The 15,874-nt window shown below is 38.5% G+C and overlaps 1 pseudogene; it reads right to left on the bottom strand.

Moving 5' to 3' along the window:
* LOC125922457 (60S ribosomal protein L7a-like) overlaps nucleotides 1–15,874 on the bottom strand; it is a 133,389-nt pseudogene that overhangs the window by 31,415 nt on the left and 86,100 nt on the right.

The raw sequence follows: 15,874 nt of genomic DNA, 5'->3' as shown, positions 1-15,874 counted from the left end.
TTGAATAGTTCACCCACAAAGTACGGAAATAGCCTGGGGTGGCCAAAATGTAAACCCAACTCTAATTACTTAAGAACTGGAAATGAACACACACAGTCCTCATCTATGGTCTTTATAAGACCACACTGTTTCAGTTATACATATCCTAATGTGAACTTCTCTGGGATCAAAAGACATTTAATTTATGTTTCCATTTAGGTAATTTACATTCAAACTCAGGTAATTGCAAACAGCCCTTGAAGGCAGCTAATGAAACCCTCATTTGAAGATGAGGATTCTCTGGATTTACATTTGTACCTTCCACTCTCAATATCATTTTACATTTTCCTCAGGGTAGGAGGTCGTTTTTTTCCACAAAAAGTTCACTGCTATAGTAAACAATGGTGGCTTATCTTTGCTCAAGGACTCTTGAATTCAGAAGTGAGGGTTAATTTGGCAACTCGCTCTCAATCACACAGTTACTTCTGAGCGGATTCCCCTTTCCACTCTCACATCTGACTCAATTGTGCTAATTAAGAACATGAATCATGATCATGCACTTAGACCTAGAACTACATTTTCCTGAATAGGACCTTGAGCACATTGTTTCTGGGAGTTTCCTTTTCCTCATCTCTCAAGTAGAGGTAACAATACATCCCTACTTTCTAATGTGGTCACAAGGATCAGATGATGATTAACTATGTCAAGTGCTTGGCATGCAGTGAATACTCAAACTATTGTTATTATTTTCTCTGTGGCTACCATCAACTCTTGAAAATGCATTTTTTTGCAGATAACTCAACTTGTGTACAAAAGAAAGCAATCTTTTATCCAGTCATCTAGTATAACTCCCTCAGTGTATGCTGCTGTCATTGAATTAATTTAGTATTATTAGAGGCATATATTTATTTTTTTGTTTTGGGTTTACTGGTTATTATTGTTGTTTGGAAAAAGGTGTATTGATATTGGAGAAAAAAATACCTCCCCTCATTTACATGGGTAAAATCGACATCCTCCTTACTGTGGTTTTGCACCACCACTCTGACGACTATAAGGTTTATGTCTTATGACTACTTGTTGACTCTGATTTATGAGCCAGGTCTAGAAACAGTAGGAATTTCCTTACATGACAAATGGGTTTGGTGATGTCTGATTAACATGGAATCACTGCAGTGGTGATTTCTTTTAGGAACAGATAACTTTATTTCACTTATTTATTTATTTATTTATTTATTTATTATTTATTTATTTTTACATGCAACATATTTATTTTGAGAGAGAAAGAGACAGCATGCACAAGGGGGGAGGGGCAGAGAAAAGGAGAGACAGAATTCCAAGCAGGGTCCATGCCGTTAGCGCAGAGCCCAGTGTGGGGCTCCAACTCACAAACTGAGATTAGGACCTGAGCTGAGACCAAGAGTTGGCTTAACTGACTGCACCACCCAGGTGCCCCTGAACAGATAACTTTATTTATTTATTTATTTAAAAAAAAATTTTTTTAACGTTTATTTATTTTTGAGACAGGGAGAGACAGAGCATGAACGGGGGAGGGTCAGAGAGAGAGGGAGACACAGAATCTGAAACAGGCTCCAGGCTCTGAGCTGTCAGCACAGAGCCCGACGCGGGGCTCGAACTCACGGACCGCGAGATCATGACCTGAGCCGAAGTTGGACGCTTAACCGACTGGGCCACCCAGGCGCCCCCTGAACAGATAACTTTAAATCAAACTTTCCTGACTGGCAGACCCATAAAACTTATAAAGCACAGAAATTTGTTTTAAGATCAGAACCGTATTCACTTTATGCTCATCTGATTTCATGGGTTTTGGAATTCTTTTTTTATCTTTATTTTTTAATAAAATTTCTTTCAAAATTTCGGTGGTGCTGAGGGGAGACATATTCATTGTTCCTCATCTAGGCCACTTCTAGCCTGGGTGGCCTCCATATCATCTTCTTGCTTATTTTCCTGTCCTGTTCAGCATTGTCTTTCCACTCTAATCTGATTGATCTTGTAAAAAGATGTATCTAATTGTGTCTCTCCCCTGCTTAAAATCATTAATTGTTGTCTTTTTGCTTATGGAATATAATCAGAAATCCTGACCCTAGCTTCCAGCCCACCTACTTACCTTGTCCCAGTCACCCTGCCTGACCCTCTGTGATCAAACCACATGGGGCATCCTGTTAGTTCTTTGTGCTTTTATTAAATGGCCTGCCCGTTTGGTCTTCCACAGATGGAATAACAGTTCTCTTTCTACCCACCCCCACCATTGCCTTACCCTTGTCTCTGCCAATGCTCAGCCTATATGTCATTTCTCAGAGACATTTTTCTGGGTCTCTCATGTGGTCAGATTCTCATATTGTATGTCTCTTCCTAGCACTTATCACAACTGTAATAAAATAGTTATGTGGTTAGATACTCAATTTCCCAACATTATGTATGTTCGCTTTATGAGGGACATTTATTTATCAAAAGAGTCAACTTCTGCCACAGTGAATCAATATTTGTCTAATACATGATTGAATGACATGTCCAGTACCATATTGTCAATGTCTAGAATATAGCAGATACGCAATAGCGTGTGATGACCAAATGAAACTTTTGTCTATTCAGAAAGAAAGGTGGGGGGCGGGGCTTCAGTAGTGTGGAATGAGTCTTAGTGAATCACAGTGAGAGGCCTGTGTGAGGATGATGAAAACCCAGGGAGAAAATGTCATGGATTATTTGGATAATTATCAGCTCACCAGAGTTTTTGTGCGTGTGAAGAGTTCCTCCAGTTTTGCTCGTTTAAGGAGTTTAGAGGATACTGCACTTATGTCCAGATGTCAGGGTGTATGTTCTGTCACTGGCTGGCTATGTGACTTCAGAAAGTCACACACTTCCATTTCCTAGATCAGGAAGGACACAGGGATCTTCCTGCTTCCCCAGCCAACATCGTAGGTTTATGAGAGTCCCTTGAAACAAGTGCAAGTACTTTGTAAACTGTAAACAGCTATAGATGTATGATTATTCAACAGTGGAAGGAGTTTGTAACATGTTGTTGGTAAAAAAGTTCAGTCCATCAGTTCAGAAGGGCATAGAGTCTCCTCTCCCAATTCTTCTCTCCAGAGTTACCCACTTTTGCCGGTTTCTCTGTTTATTGTCCTTCAAGATATGATCAATAGATTGGTTGATCTATGTGTATGTATGTATATGTATATATGTGTGTGTATATGTATGTTTATAAGCACACACAAATATGTAAACCCCAAAACACAAATCAGATCACAAGGCTGTTCAGCAACATATTTTTCCAAGTACTGCATCTTGGGCATTTTAATGATGGTGCTATTAGCTATTGCATAGTATTCTATTATGTGCAGCTACCATGATTTATCTTATGTCTATACTGATGTGTGTATAACTTGTTTCCGTTTTTTACTGCTGTAAACAATGCTTCAGTGAACATCCAATTTGATTTCTTATCGTCTCTATTTAAAAATCACTCAATAGCTTCCTATCTCTATCCTCTGCACTTATATCTCATGCCATGTGGTAGGAGCCTGGTGCTTACAGAATAGCAGTGCAACTGGAGCTGTCTTTACAATATTATCCTTAGTTTCATGGTAGTTTCAGACTTGTTTCTAGTGTAGCTTCCTGCTCTGGCAAGGCTGGCCTATTCACTGCATGTGACTTTCTTATCTTTTTACCTTTACAGATACCATGCTTAAACATGTTCCTATAACTCTCTTTAGTTTTTTTTTAAAGTTTATTTATTTATTTTGAGAGAAAGAGAGCACAAGAATGAGGCAGGGGCAGAGAGAGAGGGAGAGAGAATTCCAAGCTGGCCCCATGCGGTCAGTGCAGAGCCCGACGTGGGGCTCCATCCTGTGACGGTGAGACCATGACCTGAGCCGAAATAAGAGTTGGGCACTTAACTGACTGAGCCATTGAGGTGTCCCACTAGTTATTCATTGGATTGTTATGGAGTCCACCTCACTACACCAGAAACAAAAGTGGATATATGTACTTTGTAAGATTTCTTTTGTTATTCCTTGTTTATAAATTGTCACTATTTAAATTAACAATGGCTAACAGGTGTGCCCTAGCCTACCCTTAAGAGCTTTACTGCCAAATTCTGTTCATCGAAAACTTTGCTTTTGCACCTGCTGAATGCACATGGTGCTGTCTGTGAGATGGTATGATATGGTTAAGTGGGATAAAACCGTTCTTTGAAAGAAGTCAGAGGAATTCCTTAACATCAGGTCAGTATCGAAAGATTATGTGTTTACTGAAACGTGCAATACATTTGCCTCATGAATATTTAAAAGGTTGCGGTCAGGGCAGTGAACCCGTTACAGTCAACAGTTACTTGCATGGAGACCAGCTGTTTAGTGAGGAAACTATGGAGGCATTTATAGGCCTTGTAGGAGATGATTCGGCTAGAGCCCTGGGTGTGTTGTAACAATTTCTATTTGTTGACGCTGTTTTGTATTTGCTCAGTGTTCCTTTAAGGACACAGCTGCCCAAATTCCAGAATTCAAACTTGTCCTTGCAACAATTTTTTGCCAGTCAGAAGGTCTTTCCAGACTAAAGGAGGTGTCTTTTCTTATTTTGAAGAACTGTAATGTCTGATACAGAGATGAGTAGCAGGTACTCAATCTCTCTCTCTATATATATATATATTTTAAGTTTAAATACCCAACGTGGGACTCAAACTCAATGACCTCAAGATCGAGAGTCGCATGTTCTTTTGACCGAGCCAATCATGCACCCTAAAAAATACTTCTTTTATCATTTGGCACCCAGTGTCACCAAGAAAACCAAAGCCCAAACAAAACAAACAAACAAAACAAACCGACAAACCATAAACAAAACAAAATTAGAACTAGCTTCTAAGTCACTATAGAAGTGAGACTTCCTTCTACATAACTCTGCTTTTTTGGAGTGAATAAATAGTATGCATAGAAGAACCACCAAGGGTATTCTATTAACAACAGCAAACGGATCAACCTGGAAGACACCATAGCTGTTAGTGTCACAGAACCATGAATAGCAGGTTATACGCGCAAACCAAAGGACAGCCTGGACAACATCAACAAAAATAGCAAAATAATGAAAGCGGCTGCTATGATTTAATTCTTGCAATAGGTAGCGTTTGTTTTAAATATATTATCATATTTTAATTTTCACAGCAGCCTTACGTGGGTAATTAGTATTATATAAATGAAGTGAGCCTCGAAGAATTCATACCATTTGCTCAAGTCACATTGAGAGTAAGTAGTGGGGACAGGATTTGATCCATTTCTATCTGACTCTAACACAAATTTTCTAACCATTATTTTCTACTGACCCATCTATCTAGTCCCTTGGTAGGAAGTGTGGGAAGGAGTGCAGGCCTTTTTGGACACATCGGCACAATTGGATTACCTTTGCTGAAGCATCTAAACAAACTCCTAATGGGTAAAAAGTTCTGGAATCTAAGGAATCCCAAGATAATTTAAAATTTATCTTATCAGGGTGGGAGTCCATCCCCCACCTAATTTCTCTCTCTAAAGTTCTGTGCACTATGGACAAAGTCACCAGGGCTATTTACCTGGCGGTCCCACAGCCGTCCTGGAAGGCAACGCCCAGCCCAGGGATGTTGCAAGGCTACTGTCTGTCAGGAGGCTGAACACACCTTTGATGAAGGATCATTACCTAACCAGTGTCTCCTTATAATTCCCTGATGGGTCACTTACATTTTATCACTTCCTACGGTCATTAGACCAGACGGCTTTCAAAGACAGGGCCTGGTGAGCAGGTGGGCAACAGTGTCATTCAGGCAGGAAGTAGCTGGGGCTGCATCACAATGTGCTGGTCTCTAAAGATATAAAGAGGCCGTGATACCAGCCTCTTCTAGACTGATGCTGTAGTTTCACAGTGTCCAGTTTAAAAACTGAAGAACGATGGCATGGATGGAAAACAATTCTTCGTAATTCAGGGAAACAAAAGGAAGCCAAGGTCTGGATGATAAAAAAGGGGAAATCCATCACACCATTTATGTTTGGCTACAGCACGTATCCCATAATTTCCTCTGTCCTGCAGGCACACTCGTCCCAGCTAGGTTTTATTTGACTGAAGTTAAAATACGGTTTCAGTTCATGGATATCAAGGCTGACCATCATAACGGGCGATCAAATGTATCTTGAGTACTGTCATGAATAGCCTCTGTATATTGAGCTGTAGTTTGTGCCGCGTATCACTGGTTTTCAAGAAGGAGGTTTATAAATAGTTCGGATGTTGACTTTGCACACACACAAAAGCCCCATCGTGGCCATTCAGCTCATGTACTAGTTTAGGGATTTTATAGACAGGATTCCAGTGGGCAGTCTTGGCGGATTTTAGACACAATATAGTAGAAGTATCTGCTTCATAAATTTAATATGAAGTTTAAATGATGAATATACACAAAACAGTTCGAGTATTAGTAGTAGGAGTAGCAAGAGCTATAGAATGAGTGGGAAAGACAGCATATTATGCTAATAGTATTTGGAATTCATCTGTGGAGCTTGTCTAAAGAAATAAACTGCAGGTATTATTTATTGGCTTATTCAGTAATGAGTTACTGAGAGCCACCCTTGTCCCAGGCAGTGCTTTGTAAGTGCTGGGATGAAGCAGTGACCGAATAGACCAAACCTCTGTGTTACGGAGTTTACATTCCAAGGGACATGCAAAGTGGTTCCGCTTATTTTCTTTAAAACATCGCTTTTGGTGGTTTCCTGCCTTACTTTCTTGACTTTTCAACAAAAGCCATCACATAGAGGTCAAGAATTTTATTTTTATGTGAACAAAATTATTGTGTACTTTTATTTACCTACTTCCTCTGTCCTATAAAACTAGAGATTAAGCACAAGACTGGTGATTGGGTAACGTGTTCTTCTCACCCCACCCCTAGCACAGTGTCTTCTTGTAAATGGTATGAAATAAACATATATTTGTTGGATGGTCAATTAATTCCAGTAACAGATTATGGAGCTCTGTCTCATTATTTTGTGGTCGCACTTCCTATCCAAGCAAAGGTTATTAATAATACAAGGTGAAAAGGAGAAGTGCCAAATTAGTGATATGTAACAGATGTGCTAAAAGAACTCATTCTGGGTTCGAGTGATTATAAAAAGAGGAAATGGCCTTAAAGAATAAGTAAGATTCAAATAGAAGAGGAAGGCATTATTAATAGGTAAGTGGAAATTTACCTCTTGGAAGAAAACCAAGAGCTTTAGGAATTTTTACTTTATTTTCTTGGCAATGGTAAATTAGTGAAGGTTTTTGCCTGAGGGATTAACACGTAGCTTGTGAAAATCATCTTCCCAGCTGTATTTGCTGCTATTGCCTGGATTTAGAGTTTAGAAATGATTAGAATTTAGTGGAATGTAATAGAATTTAATTAGGATTTAATGGGTCATGTAGTCTATCACGAGGGCTGCTATCAGCATTAAAAAAAAGAAGAAGACAAAACAGAACATAAAGTATTAAAGTATGTCGCCTGGGATGAGGTGAAGTATTATCTTATGAAACTCTCATTTCAGTTTTACACACATGAATAAGCGTGTGGTGGGGGGGGGGCAGTCAGGGAGGGATCTGGAAGTGGATTTCAGCCAAAAACAGTTCAAAGCCACTGAACTAGAGACCCTCCAGACATTCTTACTAGTGAACACTTCTTTTTCTCTCCATACTAGAAAAAGTTGTATTTCTTCTAGCCACTATACTATTTATTTTTATCGTATACATATCAGATTATCATATATAAGGACTAGATTATGTTTTCCAAAGACAAACCCAAGTGAAGATATTGATCTTATTCAGGCTATGGAAATAGGGAGAATACTTCAGACAGTGTCTCAGCAGGGTGGTTTTACCTTAGACAACTAGAGACAGGAGTAGAAAAGTCACAGGTGAGTGCTTTACTGTTGGAATTGTTTTGTGATCAAAGAAAGTCTGTCAGTTAGCTGTGTAGGAAATGTTGATCTCTATGCCTAGCTAGTTTCAGGAAGACAAAGAGCTCTTTCTTTTAAAAATGTTTAATTTATTTTTCAGAGGGAGAATGGGAAGGGCAGAGAGAGAGAGGGACAGAGGATCCAAAGCTGGCTCTGCGCTGACAGGTCTATGCAGACAGCAGCATGATGCAGGGCTCAAACTCACAAACCATGATATCATGACCTGAGCTGAAGTTGGATGCTTAATTGACTGAGCCACACAGGCAGCCCCCCTTTTTCTAATTTTATTTTATTTTTTAAGTTTACTTATTTATTTTGAGAGACAGAGAGAGAGAGAGAGAGGGAGAGAGAGAGAGAAGACAATTCCAAGCAGGCTTTGCACTGTCAGTGTGGAGGCAGACTCAGGGCTTGAACTCATGAACCGTGAGATCATGACCTGAGCAGAAATCAGGAGTCGGTAGCTCAACCGACTGAGCCACCCAGGCGCCCCGGGGAAGGCAAACAGGTCTAATCTCAGTTAAATCATTCATGAGACAAAGAACAGGGAGTTGGAGGGTCTATGTCTGTCCTTGTCAGCAGCTTCAGGCAAAAGGGGAAAGGTCTATGTTTGGCCCTGTCATTGATAAACAAAGAAGTCATAGAGAGTCTTACAGAAGTCATGAGAAAGAATGGACAGTCTTATCTACGTCATATGGGGAAAGGTGGTTCTTTGTGGTAAGCCGTTTCTCAGAACACAAGAGTCAGGGGATTTTGGAAAATAAAAGTTGGGACAATTTCTTAACTATAGCTGTCTTCCAGCAGCACGGAGTTCAGGTACATCAACATTGTCAGTTTCCTCTTCTGGGTTGACTTTAAAGAAAGCATAGGATCAAAATTCGGACCCACTCCTTCTGGTGGGTAGACTTGACAGCACGGATCCAGAAAATTTCTTGGATAATAACTGATGGTGGCTAACACTGTTGAGCATATACTCTGTAACAGGAAATTTCTTTTTAATCTGAGAATAACTGGTACTGGAAAAGTTAATTTAAACTGAATCTACTTTCAGGGCAAAATTTAACAAGAGATAGCAACAAAGGTTTGAATGGACCTCTACCTTGAAAAATAAAACGTAAAATGACAAAAATAAATACATCGTCTCGTTTAATAAAATGCAATTTGTAATTCCAACTATAAGCTAATTTCAGAACAAAGAATGGATGAGGTGTTGGTTTGGAGGGCACTTCTTTCCTGACACACTTGTATCACACACGGCTCCATACACTACTCTTCTCTTTGCCATTTTCATAGGACAGTTTTATAGAGGATATCATTTGCAAAAAAAATTCAAGGTTTCATCGATCTTCTTAAATGTCTTTCAATTCTTTTGTATTCACTTTATTCTTTTTTGAAATGCCTGTGTATCCTCCTCTTTTTCATTTTTCTAGGTCTAATTCAATCAAATACTCGTTTGTGAATGGCTTTGCCTGAGTAATTCCAGTAGTCCTTTCCCTTCCTTTACATCAGATTGATACCTTTTGTATGTGATGTCACCTTGCAGTCGATTTATATTGAATGGATTGTATAGCCAGATATTTAAAACAAAGAAATTTACCAGGTGTGTGAACAGTTTATGTGAATACAAATTGTGTTGGTTCTGTAGTAAATGTTTTCCTTTGCTTGATAAAGACCTTCATTGCCCTCTCTAAATTCCTAATATTGAAGACTTCAAAAGAGAAAACCCAATAACAGGCACCCTTCTGTGGTTTATATGTTTTATTTCATGAAGTTCTCACTTCAACTCTATGAGGCAGGTGTTATTACCATCCCCGGACACAGATGAAGAAATGGAGGTTTTGAGAATTTGTGTAATTTGTCCTAAGTTACAGAGTCACCAAATGGCACAGCCAGGACATGAATGAAGGAATATTGAATAACTCAGTTTGTACTCGTTGCTGAAATGGTATGCTAGCCTTCTCACCACCAGACCACCCATTTCTGTTTCCCACCCTTACTTTTCCCTTTGTCTAGATTCCCTTATCTACTTATTGGAAATTTAGTTTTATTTTGTTATATATATTTTAGCCAATTAAAGTCCTTTGTAGGAATAAAGACAAGTATATATGCATTTTCTTTTCTTTTTTTTTTTAGTTATAACTATTTCCAAGTTTGTTTATTTTGAGAGAGAAAGAGAGAGAGTAAGCGGGGTGGGGGGAGAGAGAGAGTGGGAGCGAGAGTGAGAATTCCAAGCAGATTCTGCACTGTTAGCACAGATCCTGATGTAGGGCTCAAACCCACGAACTGTGAGATCATGACCTGAGCTGAAACCAAGAGTCAGACGCTTAACTGACTGAGCCACCCAGGCGCCCCCCCTCCTTTTTTTTTTTTTTTTTTTTAAAGCAAGTATCTTTTTCAAGGTAATCTGGAAAGAAAGTATGCTGGTTACATATATAGGTTCTCAAATCCTATAATCCAGAGTTCAACTTTGGCTCTGTCGATTATTAGCTGAGTGATCTAAGGTTAAGGTTTAAAGCTTCAGTGTCCTCACTTGTAAAATAGTGAAGTTATTATTACCCATCTTCTAGGATTGCTTTAAAATTAAATTAAATAATACATCTAAAGTGTTTAGCATCCTGGCGTTTATGTGGCAGGCATCATTGTCATCATCATTGTTTTTATGCTGACAGTGAGAAGGTATAGTCTGGACTGGTAAAACAGTGTCCTAGACTGGGAGGAAGAAGTTCTGTCTCATTCTAAGTTCCACTTCTATGATGTAACTTATATTTTTCTCTATTTTTAAGTCATCAAAATGAGATGGCAATTATTTTTTTTCAGGTTGACTAGATTCTTAAAATATCTTTGGAAAGGCACTGTGTAAATTAATTCTCTTAATCATTAAGCTACAAGTATTTTATTTTCGTATTTTTAAGACAATATAGCAGTGAAGTAGGCACCCATGAATCTCAAAGGAAAACAGTAATAGTCTTGAGATAATGTGTTTTGGGTGCTTGTGTAATGCCAGAATACGTTAGTGTAAGTTTGAGGTCCACGAAAGGACTTTTGATCATGGTGGTGTTAGATGAAGCTTCATTGAAGAGCCAAGAAGATTTCTTTGGGGCTTCATGATTTTCTACAGTGACTAAATTCTGTTCTGTTTTGAATTTACAAATTTACAAATAAGAGCTATATGTATTTTAAGTTTTCACTTTAAATTTTAAAACATAGGTTATAGTCCAGAACAAAAGCAACATTCTTTAGTAACTCTTAACGGTCAGTGATCCATGTAAATTTAGTTAGGGATCAAAATAGCCAGACCTTCCCTTCCAGTGAGAAGATTGCTGGATTGACAGTGTTTGAAAAAAGTTTTATCTGGAGACTCCTTATGGTAACAAGAACAAAAATGTGGGTTATTGGTCAGTTTCTCAACAAATAAATTCTCCTGAAATATTTAAGGGCTTTGTCATACCTTAAACCATCTTCTTCTTTTTTTTTTTTTTTTAAGCTTATTGATTTATTTTGAGAGAGAGAGAGAGAACACATGCATGTGGGTAAGGGCAGAGACAGAGAGAGAGAGAGAAAGAGAGAGAATACCAAGCAGGCTCTGCACTGTTAGCATGGAGCCTTATGTGGGGCTTGAGCTCATGAACCAGAAGATCATGACCTGAGCCGAAATCAAGAGTCGGATGCTCAACTGAGCCACCCAGGCACCCCTATGACACCTTCTTTTAACAAAGAAAATTGTCTTAACTGTTTCCTTATTTCTTTATCTCTATAGAGAAAGACTATTGAGAATACTAATTACAAATGAGATAGTGGATTCATAAACTAATAAGAGTTGCAGAAATCTTGTGATACTAAATTATTTTGATTTTAAGGAGTGTCTGTGAATTTTCTAGATATATAAAATATTTTCCGAAATATAAGCCCACCCATTCCTGACATTTGTAGGGCCTGATGCAGGAATAGAGTGGAGGCCTGTGGTCTCTTTTCTCCTGCTTTGGTCTCTGTTCTGCACCATGTAGGGCCTTGCTTTCAGGCAAGTGGACAGCCCAGCCATATACCCAAGCTCTCTCCTTACTTGCTGCACGCAGATGATCTAGGCCACCCTTGGAGCCTAGGAATGTGTATATCAGTGGCTTGACTTATCTTCTGGAGCATTGTTATTACCTGGAAACTTACTAGAAATACAGAATTTCAACCCCTCATGTGAACCTACTGAATGATAGACCATTTATTGAATTCTTCTCTGTTATGTAACTGAATCCCCACTACACTATCAGGTAGGAACTGGGTCTTATTCATCTTTAGATCCTCCATTAATTATAGCTTAAGTCCACTAGATTTTTAATAAACATGCGTGAAATTAAATCTGCATCATTTAAGTTTATTTTTAATGGCTCCTGTAATTCTCTGCTGTGCTGTGAAAGGAAATTAAAATAGCCTTGCTGTTTTAATGAAGGTAGATTTTACTCATAAGTCTTACCACATTTAGGGAAGTGTACACCTTTTGCTTCTTATGTAAAATTGTGCTTATGTCTGTTCTGGCAGTCATGAAGATAAGTGAGTGCTAGGCCAAAGGTGTTCTTTGATGGGAATCCTTGAACAGCTAGTTCTAGTCCTGTTAGTATGATAGTATTCAGATGAAGGAGTAGCTTTAGCTTGGAAAATAAACATTAGATATAGGAAGAACAGAGTTGGAGAAAAATAAGATTGTGAAAAATGGAAAATGAAAACATAAAGGGAAGGTAAAATTCTATGACTCTTCTAACCCTTTGGCTCCTCATGCTCATGGATTATAACTAGGGACGCAACACAGTGTACTAAGATGGGGCAGTGAGCTTGGAATTACGGGGCCTGTGCTCTAGTTTTGTCTCTTCTTATTATTAACTGAGCACCTGAGAAACTTACTGAACATGTCTGGGTCTCCGTTATCCCATCTGAAATGTGAACAGCAGAGATGAAATTTAGAAGAATGTGGGGAGCATGTGTAAAGACACATGGTCAAGTGTAACACCTAGAAATGCATATTCAGTAGGTTGTGGTGGACCCGAAGCATGTGTGTCTTTCTGATATTCGTTTCTGGATAAGAATCAATTGATTAGATGCTCTCTTCACGTTCCTTCTAGTTCAAATGTTCCATGACTTAAGGACTATTAGCCCCATAATAAATGCAGGGTTAGGAGCCTATGTGTCTGGCAGACATTGCTGGTTGTGCCCTCTCTTCTTCCTTTAGGAACACAAACCCAAATTTTAGCTTAGCACATGCCTTGCAGAATAAAAATTACACTTCCCAGCTTCCCTTTGGGCATGGCCATGGACTAAATTCTGGCCAAAGGGAAGTGGTATGTGTGAATTCCAGAAGTACCCTTAGAGGAAAGAAGTGTGCGGTTCTTCCTTCTTTTTGCTGCTTGGGCTGCATACATGATAGCAAAAGATGGGTCAGCCTCATTCGTCCGTGACACGGGAGCTGAAAGCTGAAGAAGAGAGAGAACCAAGAGAGGACTAGCCTGTCCAGGACACCAAGGAGCACTGTGTCAGCCGTGAACTTACTACCTCCAGGCTTCCTTTCAATGTGGGAGAGATACATTATTATCTAGTTAAAGTAGCTTCTATTTTGGTTTTACTCTTTCTTTCAGCCAAACCCATCTTAAACTAACATAATGTGGAGTGGGAAAATGACTTATGGACTCCAATTATGTTTCCTAATCTCATGTCAGTATGAATTGGATTATCTATTCACTGTGACTTCTATTTTCTACTTCTGTTAAATGTTGTATGTCAAGACAGAGAATAATATTTTATTTCACAGAGATAGCTTCTTTTAAAGCCAAAAATTGATGGATGGGTATCACAGTTGTAGGAAATACAATTTTCTTTTTATGATTTTTATCTTGTTCTCTACAAATATGTATAACTTCCTTGGCATATTATATATATGGAAACTTTTTGGTCTTAAAAATGGCCAGTTACCATCAATTTTGTATCAGGCAATACTATAAAATACCAAGCACAACCATTTAAATCGTTAACAATTGTTATTATTGGCAACGGGAAAATATGTGGTGAGTTTTTAAGATACTTTTATTTTTCAAATGTTTGGGCTTTGACAAGAAATCATTAGAAAAAACTCAAATCCTTTTCCTTCCCATGTATAGTTGAATACACACACACTCTATAGTATACTATACTATAATGCAATTTGTTTCTGATAAATTTGTGTTTATCTCGTAAAAAAATACCTTTAAAACTTTTTAAAACATTGAGCTTTTTGTACATTTTAAATTTCTGTTTTAGGGACAGGGATGGGAGGATGGTGAAAGTTAAAATTAGATAAACAAACAAACAAGCAAACATATATATCTATGTATATTAGGTTCAGGGCATAAGATCTGCCAAATTCTGGGATTAGAAGTCATGTGATGAATTTTTCCGTTTCCAAACTTTTAAAAAATATTGGTAAAGTGCCACAATAGCTCTTTTATGCTACTTAATAAGAAACTCTCTTCCCCCCCCCCTTCTCACAGACACACACCACACCCCAAAACAAATGCATCCTCACATACAGAATAGAAACTAAACCAATCAGATCATACAAAAAGGTGATTGGAAAAGAAAGGAAATAGAGACTAACCACAAAGAGCTTTCTCTTTTTACCTTCATTCCTCTCGTCTGGGTTAGTGTAGATGGAAGCCAGAGTAAATAAGGAAAAGATAACAAAAGCCAATAAAATGAATGCCATTTCCAGGCTGGTGAATGGAAGCTCCATGAGCCGCCACAAACTTCTTCCCCTGAAACAGAAACCAAACATTGACTTAACACACTCTAATCCAGAGAGAGCCGGTTCAACAATTATTTCTTTTAGAATTAAACACTTGTGAGATTTGCTGAAACTTCTCGAAATACTCCTGTGCATCTGGAAAAATACAATTTGGCACTGGCAAAAATGGAGCAGGCTGTCAGTTTTTGAAATTTGGCATAACGATTGGTACAACTGAACTGACACCTTTACTCTGCAGATTGGAAGACAACATGAACGTCTGAATAACAGAGTCAGTGGTTTATATGCATTTGTGAGTTTCTTGGACACAACTCTAGGAGTAAAAATACGGCGTATTTCATTTCATAAAGGAATAGGTAGTAATGTTGATATCTGTCTGGCATGACTACACCAAGTTTCAGAGTAAAGTCTCTTTGGTTCATGTGCCTGAAATGACCTCGCATCTGTTAGGCAGGAGATAAATACACAATTGAAGCAATTTTTAGTGCAAAAAACCATAGACTTCAGAGTAGCCCGATCAAACCTAATCTAAGACAAATATGTTAAAAGTTCGACCATTGAACTTCCAATTTCAGACTCAAAGAAACAGAGCTCGTGTATTTAGAAAGGAAATAGTTACTCCACTGGGGGAAAATGATGGCATTAGCTAGTTGGAAGTAATTCCTTTTCTGTCCTTCTGTCTTTTGGTGTTTGCTACACAAACGCCAAACGTTGAAACCACTGCAGACGTATGTGGGAATGTTATCATTTTAAGAAGTCCCAGAGAGTGAGATTTCACATCCTTCTACTGTAACTCATCCCAAATTCGTCATTTACTGTTTATTTGGCAGAAATGATTTACTGAGGTCTTGCACCAAAAAGCTGTTTCCTTTGAATTTGATCTGATTACATCAGATCCTGTAGAGTATGCCACATCAGAACAGAAGTGGGTGAAGGAATCGTAAGTTCTTAAAAGTTGGTTGGTTTTCACAGATTTCTTTTCTTTTGAATGTATATATTTTTAAAATATTTATTTATTTATGAGAGACAGAGAAAGAGAGAGAGACAGAGAGAGGATCCCAAGCAGGCTCCATACTGTCAGCACAGAGCTCACTGCAGGGTTCCAACTCCCGAACCAACCTGAGCTGAAATCAAGGGTCAGACATTTAACTGACTGAGCCACCCAGGCACCCCTGGACATATATAT

Source organism: Panthera uncia, chromosome B1, assembly GCF_023721935.1.
Source record: "Panthera uncia isolate 11264 chromosome B1, Puncia_PCG_1.0, whole genome shotgun sequence".
Taxonomy (NCBI): Eukaryota; Metazoa; Chordata; class Mammalia; order Carnivora; family Felidae; genus Panthera; species Panthera uncia.
The sequence above is the reverse complement of the archived record's forward strand: the minus strand, read 5'-3'. Positions and strand labels throughout refer to the sequence as shown.